Source organism: Rhinopithecus bieti, unplaced genomic scaffold (assembly GCF_001698545.2).
Source record: "Rhinopithecus bieti isolate Rb0 unplaced genomic scaffold, ASM169854v2 scaffold_7681, whole genome shotgun sequence".
In the NCBI taxonomy this organism is placed as follows: Eukaryota; Metazoa; Chordata; class Mammalia; order Primates; family Cercopithecidae; genus Rhinopithecus; species Rhinopithecus bieti.
This window is the reverse complement of record NW_016806571.1, coordinates 3,488,399-3,503,115: the sequence shown is the minus strand read 5'-3', so window position 1 is coordinate 3,503,115 and position 14,717 is coordinate 3,488,399. Positions and strand designations below refer to the sequence as shown.

The 14,717-nt window shown below is 37.7% G+C and overlaps 1 protein-coding gene and 1 pseudogene across 5 annotated transcripts in view; one reads left to right on the top strand and one right to left on the bottom strand.

Annotated features, from left to right (window-relative positions):
• Positions 1–14,717, top strand: part of ASXL2 (ASXL transcriptional regulator 2) — a 160,583-nt gene that overhangs the window by 60,142 nt on the left and 85,724 nt on the right. The gene's annotated exons all lie outside the window — the stretch shown is intronic.
• Positions 4,752–5,231, bottom strand: LOC108532674 (prostaglandin E synthase 3 pseudogene; annotated as a pseudogene).

Below are 14,717 nucleotides of genomic sequence, written 5' to 3'. Positions count from 1 at the left end.
ATATATATATATATATAAACATAGAATTACTGGACTCCTTTTTTTTTTTCATTTGAAACTGTTTTACCCACTTGTTACTGCTAATGGACAAAGCCATGCTTTTTAGAAGATGTTAGTGGAAGACAACAGTAGAATGATAGAGTGAAGGTTTATAGTTAGATGTTAAGTGTAAGATAAAGCAAACAACAACAAAAAATTTCCAAGGAATCTTTTATTGCTATGACCTCCCTCTCTAGGCGATTCCTCGACCACTCTCCTTATTTGTTCTATGCCCATCTGCTGCTCTGTTGACCTAGAACCTCTCATTTTGGGGCCCCAACTAGATCTACTTACCCCAAAATGCTTGTTTAAAAGTTTTCCTACACACCCTTTCCCTTATGTCTTTAGTGCTTTTATTCCCATTTGTTTGATGGTGTGTTTAGGGGAGGAAAACAGTATGAAGAAACAAATTCATTAAAGTATGGATGAGTCAAATGTTACTTTTTAAATCAAAGTTAAAAGCTACATTTATATTATTTATTTTTAAAAAGCAGATTAGTTGTTAATCTGAATGAATCAATCATTGGTGGAATTGTAGGTAATATGATCAAGGGAAGGAAAAATGTTTTACTGAAAGTGTATAGGAATACAAAAATTTAAATTTAAGTCTAAAATCTACCAAGACTATTTATTAATTCGGTAATTTCTAAATTACCAAGTGCACACATGTGGTGGTGCAGACATGTGGTTCTCACTCAAGAGGCTGAGGTGGGAGGATCATTTGAGCTTAGGAGTTCAAGGCTACAATGTGATTGAGCCAGCCTGGGTTACAGAGCGAGACCTTGTCTCTCAATAAATGAATAAATAAATAAAATCGACTTGAAGTGAGGGCATTTAAGCATCTGGTGTAGATTACTTCTTCTTCTTCTTCTTTTTTTTTAACCTTGGAAGTCTGAGTCTATTATTTAATCCTATTGAAGTTCAAGGGATTGAGCTTTGAAGGATAAATATAGATTGTGTATAGTTCAGCCAGGAAGAGGGAAGATGATTAATCATTGTGGCCTTACCAAGTTTTGACAATTGTATTTAATAGGCAGGAGTACGGAAAAAATGGATAAGAGATTGGGGATTAAAGTAGGAATTAGGCGGTAACTTGTTATTGCAAGAGAGATTATCTCTACTATCAAATAAGTTGGATTAATGATGTCCCTTAAACCTGTTTATCAAAGGTTTGAAATGGGGATAACAAATATTGGCAGACACTGATGAATTTTGAGGATGGATGGTATAAGCTTATTGTATTAAAGATTCTTTGGATTGGGTGCAGCAGGGAATGCCAGTGAGGAGACCAAAAATAATCTGGAAAGGAGTAGATTTCAGAATTCATGAAGTCTTAAAATGCTTGAATGACTGTCATTGGAATGGTAAGAAATAATGTCAAACACCCCCCCCCCCACTTTCAAAGATAATTTGTTGCAAAATCAGTTTCAAAATTCAAACATTGCAGAGGAAACAAAGAGCCCCCTGATTTCCCCAGCATTATACTACTGATTTCCACCATAAAGGTAGACTTGTAAATAGACTTGTAGGAAGAGTATTTAGCTTAGTTTAAGAAGGAATTTGTGAATAATTGGAAATGCTTGAGGACATAGTGCCCATTCACCACATTGTGTGATTACATAAGACTTTGGATGATTACCTGTTTAGATACTTTAGAGGGGGTACAAGTACCTGTAGGTAAATGGACTAGGTCACCTATGGAGCTCCCTTGTCAACCTGTATCTTATCTGATTCTTGTTAGTAGGTGTTGAAAACAGAAAGTTGTGTAAACTGAGGATTAAGTAAAGAATGATCAAAAGTTGTAGGATTTTATTTTACCCAGCAATTCCTCTTCTGCCTATATACACAAAAGAATTGAAAGCAGAGACTTAACAGATAGTTTTAACACTAGTGTTCATAGCAGCATGATTCACAGTAGCCAAAGGGAAGAAACAACCCAAATATTCATTGATGGGTGGATGGCTGGATGAACAAAATGTAGCATATATATTCAGTGGAATATTCAGCTTTAAAAAGAAAGGAAATCAACACCTGCTGCAGCATGAGTGAATCTTGAAGACATTGTACTAAGTGAAATAAGCCAGACAAAAAATAACAAATACTGTACGATTCCACTTATGTAAGATACCTAGAGTAGTCAAATTCATGGAGACAAAAAGAATGGTGGTTGCCAGGAGCTGGGGGGCAGGGGAAGATGGTTGTTGTTTAGTGGGTATAGAGTTTCCGTTTTGTAAAATGAAAAGGTTGCTCAACAGGATGACTGTACTTAACACTACTGAACCTGTACACTTAGAAAGGTAAGATGGTAAATTTTAAGTATATTTTACCACAATAAAAATGTAGGATTTTGCATTTATTTGAATGGGGCACAATTTAATCTAACGTAGGAGAAACAGCCATCATGTTATATTAGTAGGAAATAGAGAGCATTTGCCTAAGGTAAAGAGAATGAGCAGAGGTATGCCTTTAACTTTTTCAAGAAGGTTAATGTTCATTTTACCTTGTTAAATTTAAAATCTAGACAGTGATGGGTGGTTAAGAAAGCGAAGGATAAGAATGTGATTTTTATTAGCTTCTGCTCACAATGTAATGATTCAGAATTGGTAAAACAAGTAAGTTTTAGAGTTTTGGCAAGAGCCTTTAGAATGAGGAGGGTTATAGACAAGACAAAGCAAGCTAAAGCTGAGACTTTTAACTTTGAAAGTTGATGGGCCATGAATACTTGAACTTTATTCTGGACTTCATTTACATGTGTCTTTGAGCCCCAGAAAGAAACTAAGAATGAAAGAAAGAATAGTGAAAATGTCATGATTTTCAGTGGGGAAATTAGACATCATTAGTTATGGGAAAAGTTATCAGTTAATTTTGGGAAGAGATCTCTTTTTTAAAAAGTACATAGTTAGGAAACATTAAGAATCATAATTTTGCTACAAGTGCTGCTGCATTTACAGCTGAATATACTCTTATTTGTAAACCAGGGGGGTGGAGACTGACAAATTAAAAAACATAAGCTCTAAACCTGAGTTTCTGATTTTGTTCGATTCTTGAATTGATAGCAAAATTGCAAATATGGCTAACAGTTTTTAGATAGTATACATTTTAAACTTCTACCTATGTGCCGTATTTTTCTGGGGGCAAGTGTGTGTGTGTGTGTACGTGTATGTGTACGTGCACACTAGCAAAGAGACTGTGTCATTTGGCTCAGCTCAGCTCTAGTTCAGTTATTCAGTTATTTTTACATTAAAATTTAAGAATGAGTACTTCTTTCTTATGGAAACTTCCACTTCCTCTTTTATATCACCTGCACATACCACTGCGTTGCTATATGATAGGTCCTTGTAAATATTAAATGAATGAGAAACCAAGACAGCTTCTTTTCCATATTTTTTTTTCCTGAGTTAACTTTGTGGAGTTTTAATATTATTTGATTTTATATTTGTATCTTTTTTCTTTTACATTGAAACCCTTGGTTCAAAACAGCATTATAAATGTATTCTTTCCATACATAAACATAGTTTCAAATTAATAATTTCAGCATCATAACTACTAATTATTGCTATATTATATATATATTTTTTAGAGGAGGACAACACATTTAATTTTATTTCAATCAAATCACAACACTTTCTTTTCCAATTGCTGCAAAGTGCATCTACAATATTCTATTACAGATCCACTTTAAAAAGGTTTCCTGTGACATTACAGCAAGCCTCTTTTTTCAAAGGGGAATAATCTCAAATTTTTCCTCAATTAAAAATCAAAACTCCATTTCAGGAAGTGGTAAATACATAAAAATTACAGTAAGCCAGACACTTAAAAGGACAGCCAAGAAGTCTTCCAACAGTTTACTAGAAAGAATGTGGACATTAAAAAAAATCCCCACTGTCATGAACATAAATTGAGGTTTTAAGCCCTGGTATAAGCTTAATCAAAAAAAGAAATAAAAAATCCAATACTGTATTAAACATTTTTCACTCTTTTGCCATACTGACAGTGCAAATACAAATCTGGTCTAAATGTACAGACTCTCAAACAACAATGTACAACTTTCTTCGTCTTCCATGCTAAGAGATGTAAAAACACTTAAGGGTCAAACAATACCAAATATATAGGCTTCAAAAATCATCTAAGTTAGGGCATTCTCTACTTTTAGCTAAGATACATGTGGAACACTGGCAAGTAATCACTTATATGAATAATGTGAAGTAAGTTTTTTGAAAAATAAACTTGGATCAATCCCGAAGTATAACACCAGAGGAATAGCAGTTTACCAGTAAGGTGTCAGCCAATTTGTTCCAGCCAATTTTGAATCCATGTTCTATAATCTAAAATTTAGTTCTCTTTCCCTAAGCTGAGAGCATCCTATCATGTCAATATCTATGTTACGAAGAAAAGGAGACTTAGGTGAGATGTTTTTATTTATCACAACTGCTGCATCAGTTGCCTAGGACCTCACTCAACAGCTTCATGAAAGTCTAGGAAATGTTCATGCATAAGGTTTATTGTCTTAGCTGACTTAAAATTGCCCCATACAATGATACATATCAACCCTTAGTGAGGCCTTTAAAAAAAACCAACAGGTTGGAAAATGGGTGAAAGTAGGCAAATACAGCATCTGCCTTTAGAGCTGTCAACTCAGAAATTCTCTCAATTGTGAAATCTTGCGGAGAAGTTATTTTTCTTTCTCAAAATCTGGGTGATGACAACATTCCTTACTCCAGATCTGGTGGCATTTTTTCATCATCACTGTCTTGTGAATCATCACCTGCTCCATCTACTTCTGGTGAATCTACATCCTCATCACCACCCATGTTGTTCATCATCTCAGAGAAACGATCAAAATTAGACCTGTCTTAATCTGAACTATCTTCCCAGTCTTTCCAATTATTGAAGTCCACACTAAGCCAATTGAGCTTTGCCCTTCCTTTTGTTAACCTTGGCCATGACTGGCCACATTCTCCTTTTCGTAGACAACACACAATTGATCTGTCCGTTTTTTATGCTTGGAATCATTTGGATCAATACTGTGAAAAAGATCAACTTCATTTAAATACTTAAAATATCACTTCCTCTGAGACAACTGAATGTAGGTTTGGATTTTTCAAAATTTAAATTAACATCTTTACTCTCTTCAACACAAAATTCAGTGAAGACATAGTCCCTTTGTACCACTTTGCAGAAGCAGGCTGCATTGTGAACAGGGCAGGGGGACAGGCGAACAGGTGGGCGGGCCTCTGGCCTCGGCTGCTGCTAGGGAGTGGCTTCTCTCTGGTGATGGCTGCGTTTTCTCCCCAGTCGCGGCCTCTTCTTGCTCCCCTCAGGTGATGGCGGCAGGGCGGGCTCGACCTCGGTCCCCAGAATGCACTGCGCAGAAAGAGCGGCCCCTCCGGTAGGAGAGAAGAGGAAAGTGTAGGAAAAGGGGCCCGAGGACCTATTGTATTTTTATGTAGAGAAAACCTTGCAGAGTAAAGAGTTAACTACAAGTTTCTTTTACCTTTTATAATCATTTTTGGGCTTTCAAAATTTCTGTGTGAAGGCGGAAGATGAATTCTCCCCAACTCCATTTTTAGTATTAATGTTGATAGGCTTCTTGCCAGTGAGATTCAGTCCGTCAAATCTTTGGTTCGCCAGATAACCTGAATTACTTGCCACTCATTGCATGATAAGCAGGAGATGTTCTAGGAGTGGCAGTGGCATTATTGTACTCTTTAGATGGTAGATCAGTTTGTGCCATATTGAATCCATTCATTAGTGTCGGTCCATCTTAGTGCAGGTCCAGAAACAGCAGGAAGATGAACACTGTAAATAAAGCAGAAAGACTTAAGTTGTTCCAGTGTTTTCATTTTCTTGCTGCTTCTTATTTGATAAGTGGATATTTATGGTACTTGTTTTGGAATGGTTTTCTTTTCCTTTGGTTGGTCAGGTGATCAAGTGCTTTGTTTTCTGGATACATTTTGTTTTATTTGACCCTGGGAGAATATATACGTGTCCATAGAAAATATGGGAACAGGCGGGGCGCAGTGGCTCACGTTTCAACGGGGTTTTACCATGTTGGTCAGGCTGGTCTCGAACCCCTGACCTCAAGTGACCTGCTCGCCTTGGCCTCCGAAAGTGCTGGGATTACAGGTGTGAGCCACCGCGCCTGGCCCCTCTATTTCTTTTTTTTTTTTTTTTTTTTTTTTTTTTTGAGGCGGAGTCCTCGCTCTGTCGCCCGGACCTGGAGTGCAGTGGCAGATCTCAGCCTCACTGCAACTCCGCCTCCCGGGTTTACGCCCCATTCTCGAGTCTCCCCGCCTCAGCCTCCCCGAGTAGCCTGGGACTACAGGCGCCCACTCAACCTCGCCCGGCTTATTTTTGTATTTTGAGTAGAGACGGGGTTTTCACCTGTGTTAGCCAGGAGAAATGGTCCTCGATCTCCTGACCTCGTGATCGCACCGTTCGGCCTCCCAAAGTGCTGGGTTACAGGCTTTGAGCCACGCGCCCGGCCTCTATTTCTTTTTAAAACAACTTTATTGAGGTGTAGTTTACATGCCATAAACTCCAAAATCCACCTCATTTTCTTTCTTTTTTTCCTTCCTTTCCTTTCCCTTTTTCTTCTTTCCTGACAGGGTCTTACTCTGTCACCCAGGCTGTAGGGCAGTGGTACAATCATAGCTCACTGTACACTTGAACTTCTGGCACAAGCAAGCCTCTCACCTCAGTTTCTGGAGTAGTTGGGAGTATGGGCACACACCACCACACCTGGCTAATTTTCTATTTATTTTTTAAATTTTTTCTTTTTGAGACAGAGTCTTGATCTTATTGCCCAGGCTAGAGTGCAATGGCGCGATCTTGGCTCATTGCAACCTCCGCCTCCTGAGTTCAAGCTGTTCTCCTGCCTCAGCCTCCCGAGTAGCTGGGATTACAGGCATGCGCCTCCATGCCTGGCTAATTTTGTACTTTTAGTAGAGACGGAGTTTCTCCACGGGGTTTCTCCATGTTGGTCAGGCTGGTCTTGAACTCCCGACCTCAGATGATCCGCCCACCCAGGCCTCCCAATGTGCTAGGATTAGAGATGTGAGTCACCGTGCCCGGCCTGATTTCTTAATTTTTACATTTTTTGTAGAGACAGGTTCTACATATGTTTCCCAGGCTGGTCTCAAATTGCTGGGCTCAAGTGATCCTCCCGCCTCAGCCTCCCAAAATGTTAGGATTTTGGATGTGAGTTACCATACCAGGCCAGAAACTCCACCCATTTTCAGTGCACAATTCAATGGTTTTTAGTAAATTTACTGAGTTGTGCTACTGTCATCATAATCCAGTTTTAGAATATTTTCATCACCCCAGTGAGATCTCTCATACTGGATACAGGTAATGCTGGTTCCTCCTGACAGCCTGTAGTCTACTTTCTGTCTCTAGTTTGGCCATATCTGGAAGTTCATATAACTGGAATCATATAATATGTGGTATTTTAAGGTTTGTTCATGTTTGTAGCATTGATCAGTACTTCTTTCTTTTCATTGGTCCATATTGTTGTATAGACTTTTCTCATATACTTTTAAAAAAATCATATGCATTTGTTTAACTTTAATTTTATTTATATGATATATTACAGACTTTTAGAAAAGTTACAAAAGTAGTCCAAAGAATTTTTATATAAACTTTACCTAGATTCTCCAAATGTTAACATCTGTCTATCTAATTTGTGTTTCTGAGATGTCTGATAATAAATCGTAGATATAATGCCCCATTCACTTTTAAATACTTCAGAGTAGGCTGGATGCAGTGGTTCACACCTGTAATCTGAGCACTTCGGGAGCTGAGGTGGGAGGATTGCTTGAGTGCAGGAGTTCTAAACCAGCCTGGGCAACAAAGCGAGCCCATCTCTATAAATAATAAAATAAGATAATTAGCCAGGTATGGTGGTGCACACTTGTAATCCCACTTACTCTGGAGGCAGAGGCAGGAGAATTAAGTTTGAGCCCAGGAGTTCAAGCCTGCAGTGAGCTATGATTGCACCACTGCACTCCAGTCTGGGGGACAGAGCAAGATCCTGTCTCTAAATAAATTAATTAATTAATTAATAAGTAAGTCAAGCAAGCAAACTTCAGAATATATTTTCTAAAGGCAAGTACATTCTTTTATGTAACTACAGGGTAAAATAGTTAACAGGAAATCTGCATTGTCAAAATATTATTATTTAATCATACTTTATCCAAATTTGGTTATTCTCCCACTGATGTCCTAATCCAGAATCACATATTGTATTTGCATTTAGTTTTCATGTATCTTTACTCTTCTTTAATCTGGAATTGTACTTCAGTCTTTATCTTTCATGACTAGACATTTTTTAGTGCAGGCCAGCTATTTTGCAGATTATTTCTCAATTTTTATTTCTGGTGTTTAATCATGATTAGATTTGAGTTGTGCAGTTTTGGCAGGAATGTCACAGGATTGAAAGGACATTTTTACCACAATATATCTGGAGGCCCATGATTTCAGTGTACCACAGTATTGGTGATGGTAACTGTGGTCACTTGGTTTATGCAATGTCTACCAAGTTTCTTCACTGTAAAGATACCATTTTTCCCCTTTGTAATTAATAAGTATTTTGGGGTGAAGATACTCTGAGACTCTGTAAACATCTTGTTTCTTATTGTACCTTTGCCCATTAATTTTAGCATGTTGTTATTAATCTATTGCTGCTTAACAATATTATCACAGATTTAGCAGTTTAAAACAATGCATTTATTATCTCAGTTTCTATGTGTCAGGAGTCTGAGCATGGCTTTACCTGATCCTCGGCAATGCAACAGAGTGTTGGTCAGGTCTGAGTTTTTACCTGAAGACTTCATTGAGCAATGATCAGCTTCCAAGCTCATGTGGTTGTTGGAAAGATTCAGTCCTTGTGGGTTATCAGATTGAAGGTCTAGATTCCTAGCTGGCAGTTGGCTAGAGACTGTCCTGAGTTCTGTGGCCTTCCCCAGCATGGCCACGTGCTTCCTCAAAGCTAGCAAAGAAGAGTCACCAAGCAAGAACACTGCAGTGATATGCGAAATAGTCACTTATGTGAGACCCTATCACCTTTGTTCTTTTTCGATTATTAGAAGCAGATTACAGGCCCAACCCACACTACAGCAGAAGGGATTATGTAGGGCCGTGAGTACCAGGAAGCAGGGATTACTGGAAGCCGTTTTAGGTCTGTCTACCACAGCATCCACTAATCTTACCTGAAACTTACTGTCACTGTTGCCCCATATGGTGATTTTCTAATTCTATCATTCTTGGTATATATTTTTTTTGTTGTTGAAATTTTGTTGCAAGTAATTCTCCCCCACTCGTTTATTTGTTCATTTAATCTTATCAGCATGAACTCATGGATTCTTATTCTTTGGGTTATTTCTACTATAGTCATTTATTGCTTTAGGATAAGTAACAGTTTAATCCTCCTAAGAACAGCATTTAGAGAAGTCTTTAGCATGGGTTTCTCTTTTTTTGAGATGAGCTCTTACTCTGTCTCCCAGGCTGGAGTGCAGTGGCATGATCTCGGCTCACTGCGACCTCTGCCTCCCAGGTTCAAGCAATTCTCCTGCCTCAGACTCCGGAGTAGCTGGGATTACAGGTGCCTGCCATCATGCCCAGCTAAGTTTTTTGTGTTTTTAGTAGAGACGGGGTTTTGCCATGTTGGTCAGGCTGATCTCGAACTCCTGACATCAAGTGATCCACCTATCTCGGCCTCCCAAAGTGCTGGGATTACAGGCGTGAGCCACCACGTGGCCCAGCATGGACTTCTAAACAGGATTTGAGGTATAATAAGTCATTTGTCAAATATACTCTAGATGAAAGATACATTTTAGCAGGTGAGCCATTCTATCATAGGTTTGGAAAGCCTTTGAAATTCTATTTGAAAATATACTCTGATGTAGCAAACTTTCAAGTTACCATCAAAATGCTAAAAATGCTTTTATATTGATGTTTTTTAAGTGAAGAGCTAATTTTCCCCTAAAACCATTACCATGTAATTTAAATGATTAAAAGTTTTGGTGATATGATCTGAAAACACTCTTTCTAAAACCATTGGTTTTCTCAGCTTCATCTTTGGCTTGTCTCTTGATCTTTGAATGTTATGTATTTCATCCCCTTTGTATTTGTGGGCATCTGGGGTTCTCATTCTCTGTCAGTATATCATCTTGTACTTGGTGAACAAGTACCTTGCTATTCAGTGTGTCTTTTTAAGTGAAAGTCTTTCATTTCCATCTGTATGCAATTTCCCCTCTTACCTGCTATTCTAGTTTTTGTTTTGTTTTTAATAGCATGCCCTGTGACAAAATGATTTTGAAAAAGAGCTCTACTGTCTTTCAGAAGTTTCCTTGTTTTAATAGTTTCTTTGTATATTTCCCGACTATTTACTTCAACATTTCCTGTAGAAATGATGCCCGATAACCCCCTACCCAAATTAAATTAATCAGTGAAAAAAATGTATACTGAAGAAATATCTTGAAAACTCTTAAATAGGAATAACCATTGTTTATTGCGTTTAATTGAATAAACCAAGAAAGTTGCTAGGCTTTAGTTTCTTCACTGTGAGGTAGTATTAATTCCTAAATGATCTCTGAAGTTGAGGAAAAGAAAATAGAAAATTCTGAAAGTGTATTGTCATTTTAAAATAAAAGTTGAAAAAAGTAGAAAACATTTACATTTCTTATGTATTGCCTAATTGCAAATGTATTCCACTTTTTTTTCAGAAAATATTTTGTCCAATTCTTGTTTACATTGGTGCATTTCTTTTGGCTGGATTTCATCATCAGAATTTTTACATTTATGGATGATCTTTTTCCCTGAGTTCTTGCGGGCTTAAGAATGTTTTGTTTTGTTTTGTTTTGCTTGACACAGAGTCTTGCTCTGTCACCCAGGCTGGAGTGCAGTGGCACAATCTTGGCTCACTACAACCTCCGTCTCCTGGGTTTAAGCGATTCTCCTGCCTTAGCCTCCCGAGTAGCTGGCATTACAGGCACCTACCACCATGCTCGGCTAATTTTTGTATTTTTAGTAGAGACTGAGTTTTACAATGTTGGCCAGGCTGGCCTCAAACATCTGACCTCAGGTGATCTGCCAACCTTGTACTCCCAAAGTGTTGGGATTACAGGTGTGAGCCACCACACCCAGCCAAGAATGTTTTCTCTTGCCTCTTTGTTTGAATGCCATCTAGGCTAGATATAAAATTTTTCATTCATACTTTTACGAATTTTGTTTACTGTCTTTGGCAGTGAGTATTGCTAAGAAGGCAAATGTTTCCTTCATTATACTGTGCTTGCTTTATTGGTCAATATTTTGCTGTATAATCTTAAAATTTCAGTGACTTATAACAACAAGAACTTTTTTTCTTCCTCATGTCTTTAGGTTAACTGGGACTTAGATATTGTTGGCTAGACTTTGTTGTAGGCTGTGTGGATTGTTCTCTTCTTCTGCTGGAATCTTGCTCTCATGGCAATCACAGGAGTCAGCCAAACAAGCATATTTTAGCCTCTGCTTCTGTCATGTCTCTTATTTCATTGATCAAATCAAGTCTTGTGGCGAAGACCAACATCATTGTGGCAGGGAAATATATTTCACTTACTCTGATGTACTGCAAGGTCACACGATGGTGTGAATGATGAAATAGAAACACTAATTCAAGCTGCCACTTTGGCTCTTAATGCCTGGAACTTGGTTTGATTCTTTCTTTATCCTTGACGCTTAAGATTTAGGAAAATACTAACTTTTTTTTTTTGAGATGGAGGCTCGCTTTGTCGCACAGGCTGGAGTGCAGTGGCTCACTGTAACCTCTGCCTCTGGGGTTGTGATCCGCCCACCTTGGTCTTTCAAAGTGCTGGGATTACAGGTGTGAGCCACTGCACCCAGCCAAGGTTTAGGAAAAATTTAGATGTTTCTGAGTATCTGAGTACTTGGGGTTAGTCTGTACAGATTTGGATAGCATCTTGCCTCTTACATTATCATGTGATATACATTATTGATTCATAAGGGTAATCTTTTCTCATTTACAGAAGAGAGTGGCTTACCTGTGAATATTCTCCTGTATTGTTCTTCTGTTTCCCTTTCATATCTCTGTAAATTTGATTGCTTTTATGTAGGTGCTTTGTATCTGTTAAGATACTTCTAGTGGTAAACGACAGGAAACACAGTGTAAACTGGCTTAAACACTGAAGGAAACTCATCATTTAATGCAAGTGAAAAAAACAGGCAAAACTTTATCCAAGCGCTCCAGTCAGTTTCATCAGTATCTCAGCTCTGCTTCCTTCAATTTTGTTCCATTCTCAGTAGGCTCATCCATCATAATTGCAAGATGACTGCTCACAGGCCTTAGAGCTGGATATTCTGGGTTCAATTGTAGAAGAGAAGATTCTACTTTTCAGAGACATTAAAATCACTCATCACTGAGTCTGGCTGGCTTACAATTGAGTCAGATTTTTTTCCTTGCAGTATATGCAGTTATAAATATGTGTTTCAGGGAAGTATAGGATTCTATAGAACATAGAAGTGACTTCTTTTAGCAAGAGACATTAAGGCTAAAATCTGAAAAGTTGAATTGGAGGTTGTTAGGAGAAAAGGAGGTGAGGGTTATCATTGCAAGCAGAGTGTCGGGTCAAGTAGTCAGAAGAATTTTAAATTACCAAATGAAAAGAAAGGTAGAGTAGGCTGACAGAAGAGGGTGTGTAGCAGAATGGTCAAGGTCAGATTATTTTGATAATCTTGTACTTTGTCCTAAGAACATAATGGTATCATGGATGAATTTTAAGCTGGACAGGAGGTAGTATGATCATATTTATTTTTAAAAGGTTACTCTGGCTTCAGAGTGGAGAATAGTTGTGTGTAAGGGTGAGATTACTATCACTTGAGATAGGGAACACTGGGACACTGCCTAACTAGGGTAGGATAGTAAGTTCGTAAAGTAACTGCTGTAGTTACTGAATCTTGACTCTATGATATATACATATACATGTACATGATCTGTGATCTGCACAATCGAGTTACACAGTAGGCAGGATTACCTCTATTTTGCAGATGAGTAAATTAAGGGTGTTTAAAATGACTTGCCCAGGCTACGGTCAGGTCTGTATTCAGATTGGTATGAATCATTAAATCTGGCTGTTTTACTATGCAGTGATGACTGCTTTCATTAATTGCTATATTTGCTTCATCTAAGCAGTGCGATTATTGACTTCTGCTCTCTTAGCCCTACTAGCTACTGCTGGCTTTTATACAGAGAGAACTAAAAAGGGCCATTGGCATTATGATCAAAGTCACTTTAGTTCTTTGGGCCTTATGTACAAAACATATTCGTATGTTTGCTTACGTGCTTACCGCATAAAATTATAGCACAGTTCTTTTCCTTGAAAGAACCCCTGCCTCTTCAACCCCAATTTCTTGAGCATGGACAGGAAAAATTAGAAGCGGACTTGTTGTGTGATAGTTACATAATCTTTAAGGTGGTTCTTACTACAGCTGCTTCAGGTGTTAGTACTTACCCTATTGAATTTACTTGAACTTTTAAGTTGCTATTGATCTCAGTACTATGTCTTATTTCTTCAGGTCATTCAGTCATATTTATTTAATTATAGAATTCTGGAGCTCTGCCTCCTCATGAAAATATATTCCAGCCATCATGGATAGTGTGTCCTATTTTGCTTCTCTAATTGCTTTATTATTCGTAAAAATAAACTGCCAGGATTCTTTGACTTTTTGTGTTTTCCTGAGATCATGTCTAAATTTTGTTTTAAATGGTACTGTGTCCTATATGTCTTGTAGGTTTTTCAAAACTTTGTTTCCTTCAAAGAAAATTATATCCAGATTTGCCAAGGAAAATATTATGACAGTTTGTAGTTATTCTTACCACATCTTTTCACCAGATGTGTGTGACATTTACTTTCATTTTATAGGTTTCACTTTAATGACTGTTTTGTTGTTATTTGTTGTTGTTATTGTTCTAAGTACTAAGCCTAGACTAGATTGATTTTTTTTTTCTCTCTGACTTAAAGCACTTTATGTACACACTTTTGCAGTCTCTTATCCATAATTACAGTATCCACAATGGTTGAAAAACTAAGTTTCCTCATACATTTAGCACCAGACTCACTTGACAACAACAGTTCTCTTGAACTGACATGAGACTGTATATAATCTTTGTTTATCCCACTTAGTGTGAGTATTCATATGTTTCATTGTGTTTGGTTATGGGATGCTGTCCCTAATCTCCATGGCAGTGTCATATCATTTATGGCATATCATGTTACCTTTTTAAAATCCCCAAAATTCTTGTCCGAAACATTTGGCCTTAGTGTTTTAGATCAGGGACTGTGGACCTGTGTTTATATTAATAGCACTGGTCACAGTGTGGTGTGGCTGTTTGCTCCCTTGCCTGTCTTCTCTATTAGATTCTGAGCTAAGAAAGCTTCCCTGTATGGATCCACCGATCCTAGTTTACTGCCCTAAACAGATTAGGTACTTAATATTGGAACTGAATACCATTAATTTACCAGGTAGGTTATTGAAAATGTTTTTTTTCTTGGTTATATGTTCCTTTTTAAAGTAATCTCTTTCTAGTTCTGTTTCTCTTTTCCTTCTTGTTACTGGAATCTTGGCTTCACCATTTATTGATAATATGATCTTGAACAGTTTATTGAAAACCTATAGTTTCTTCA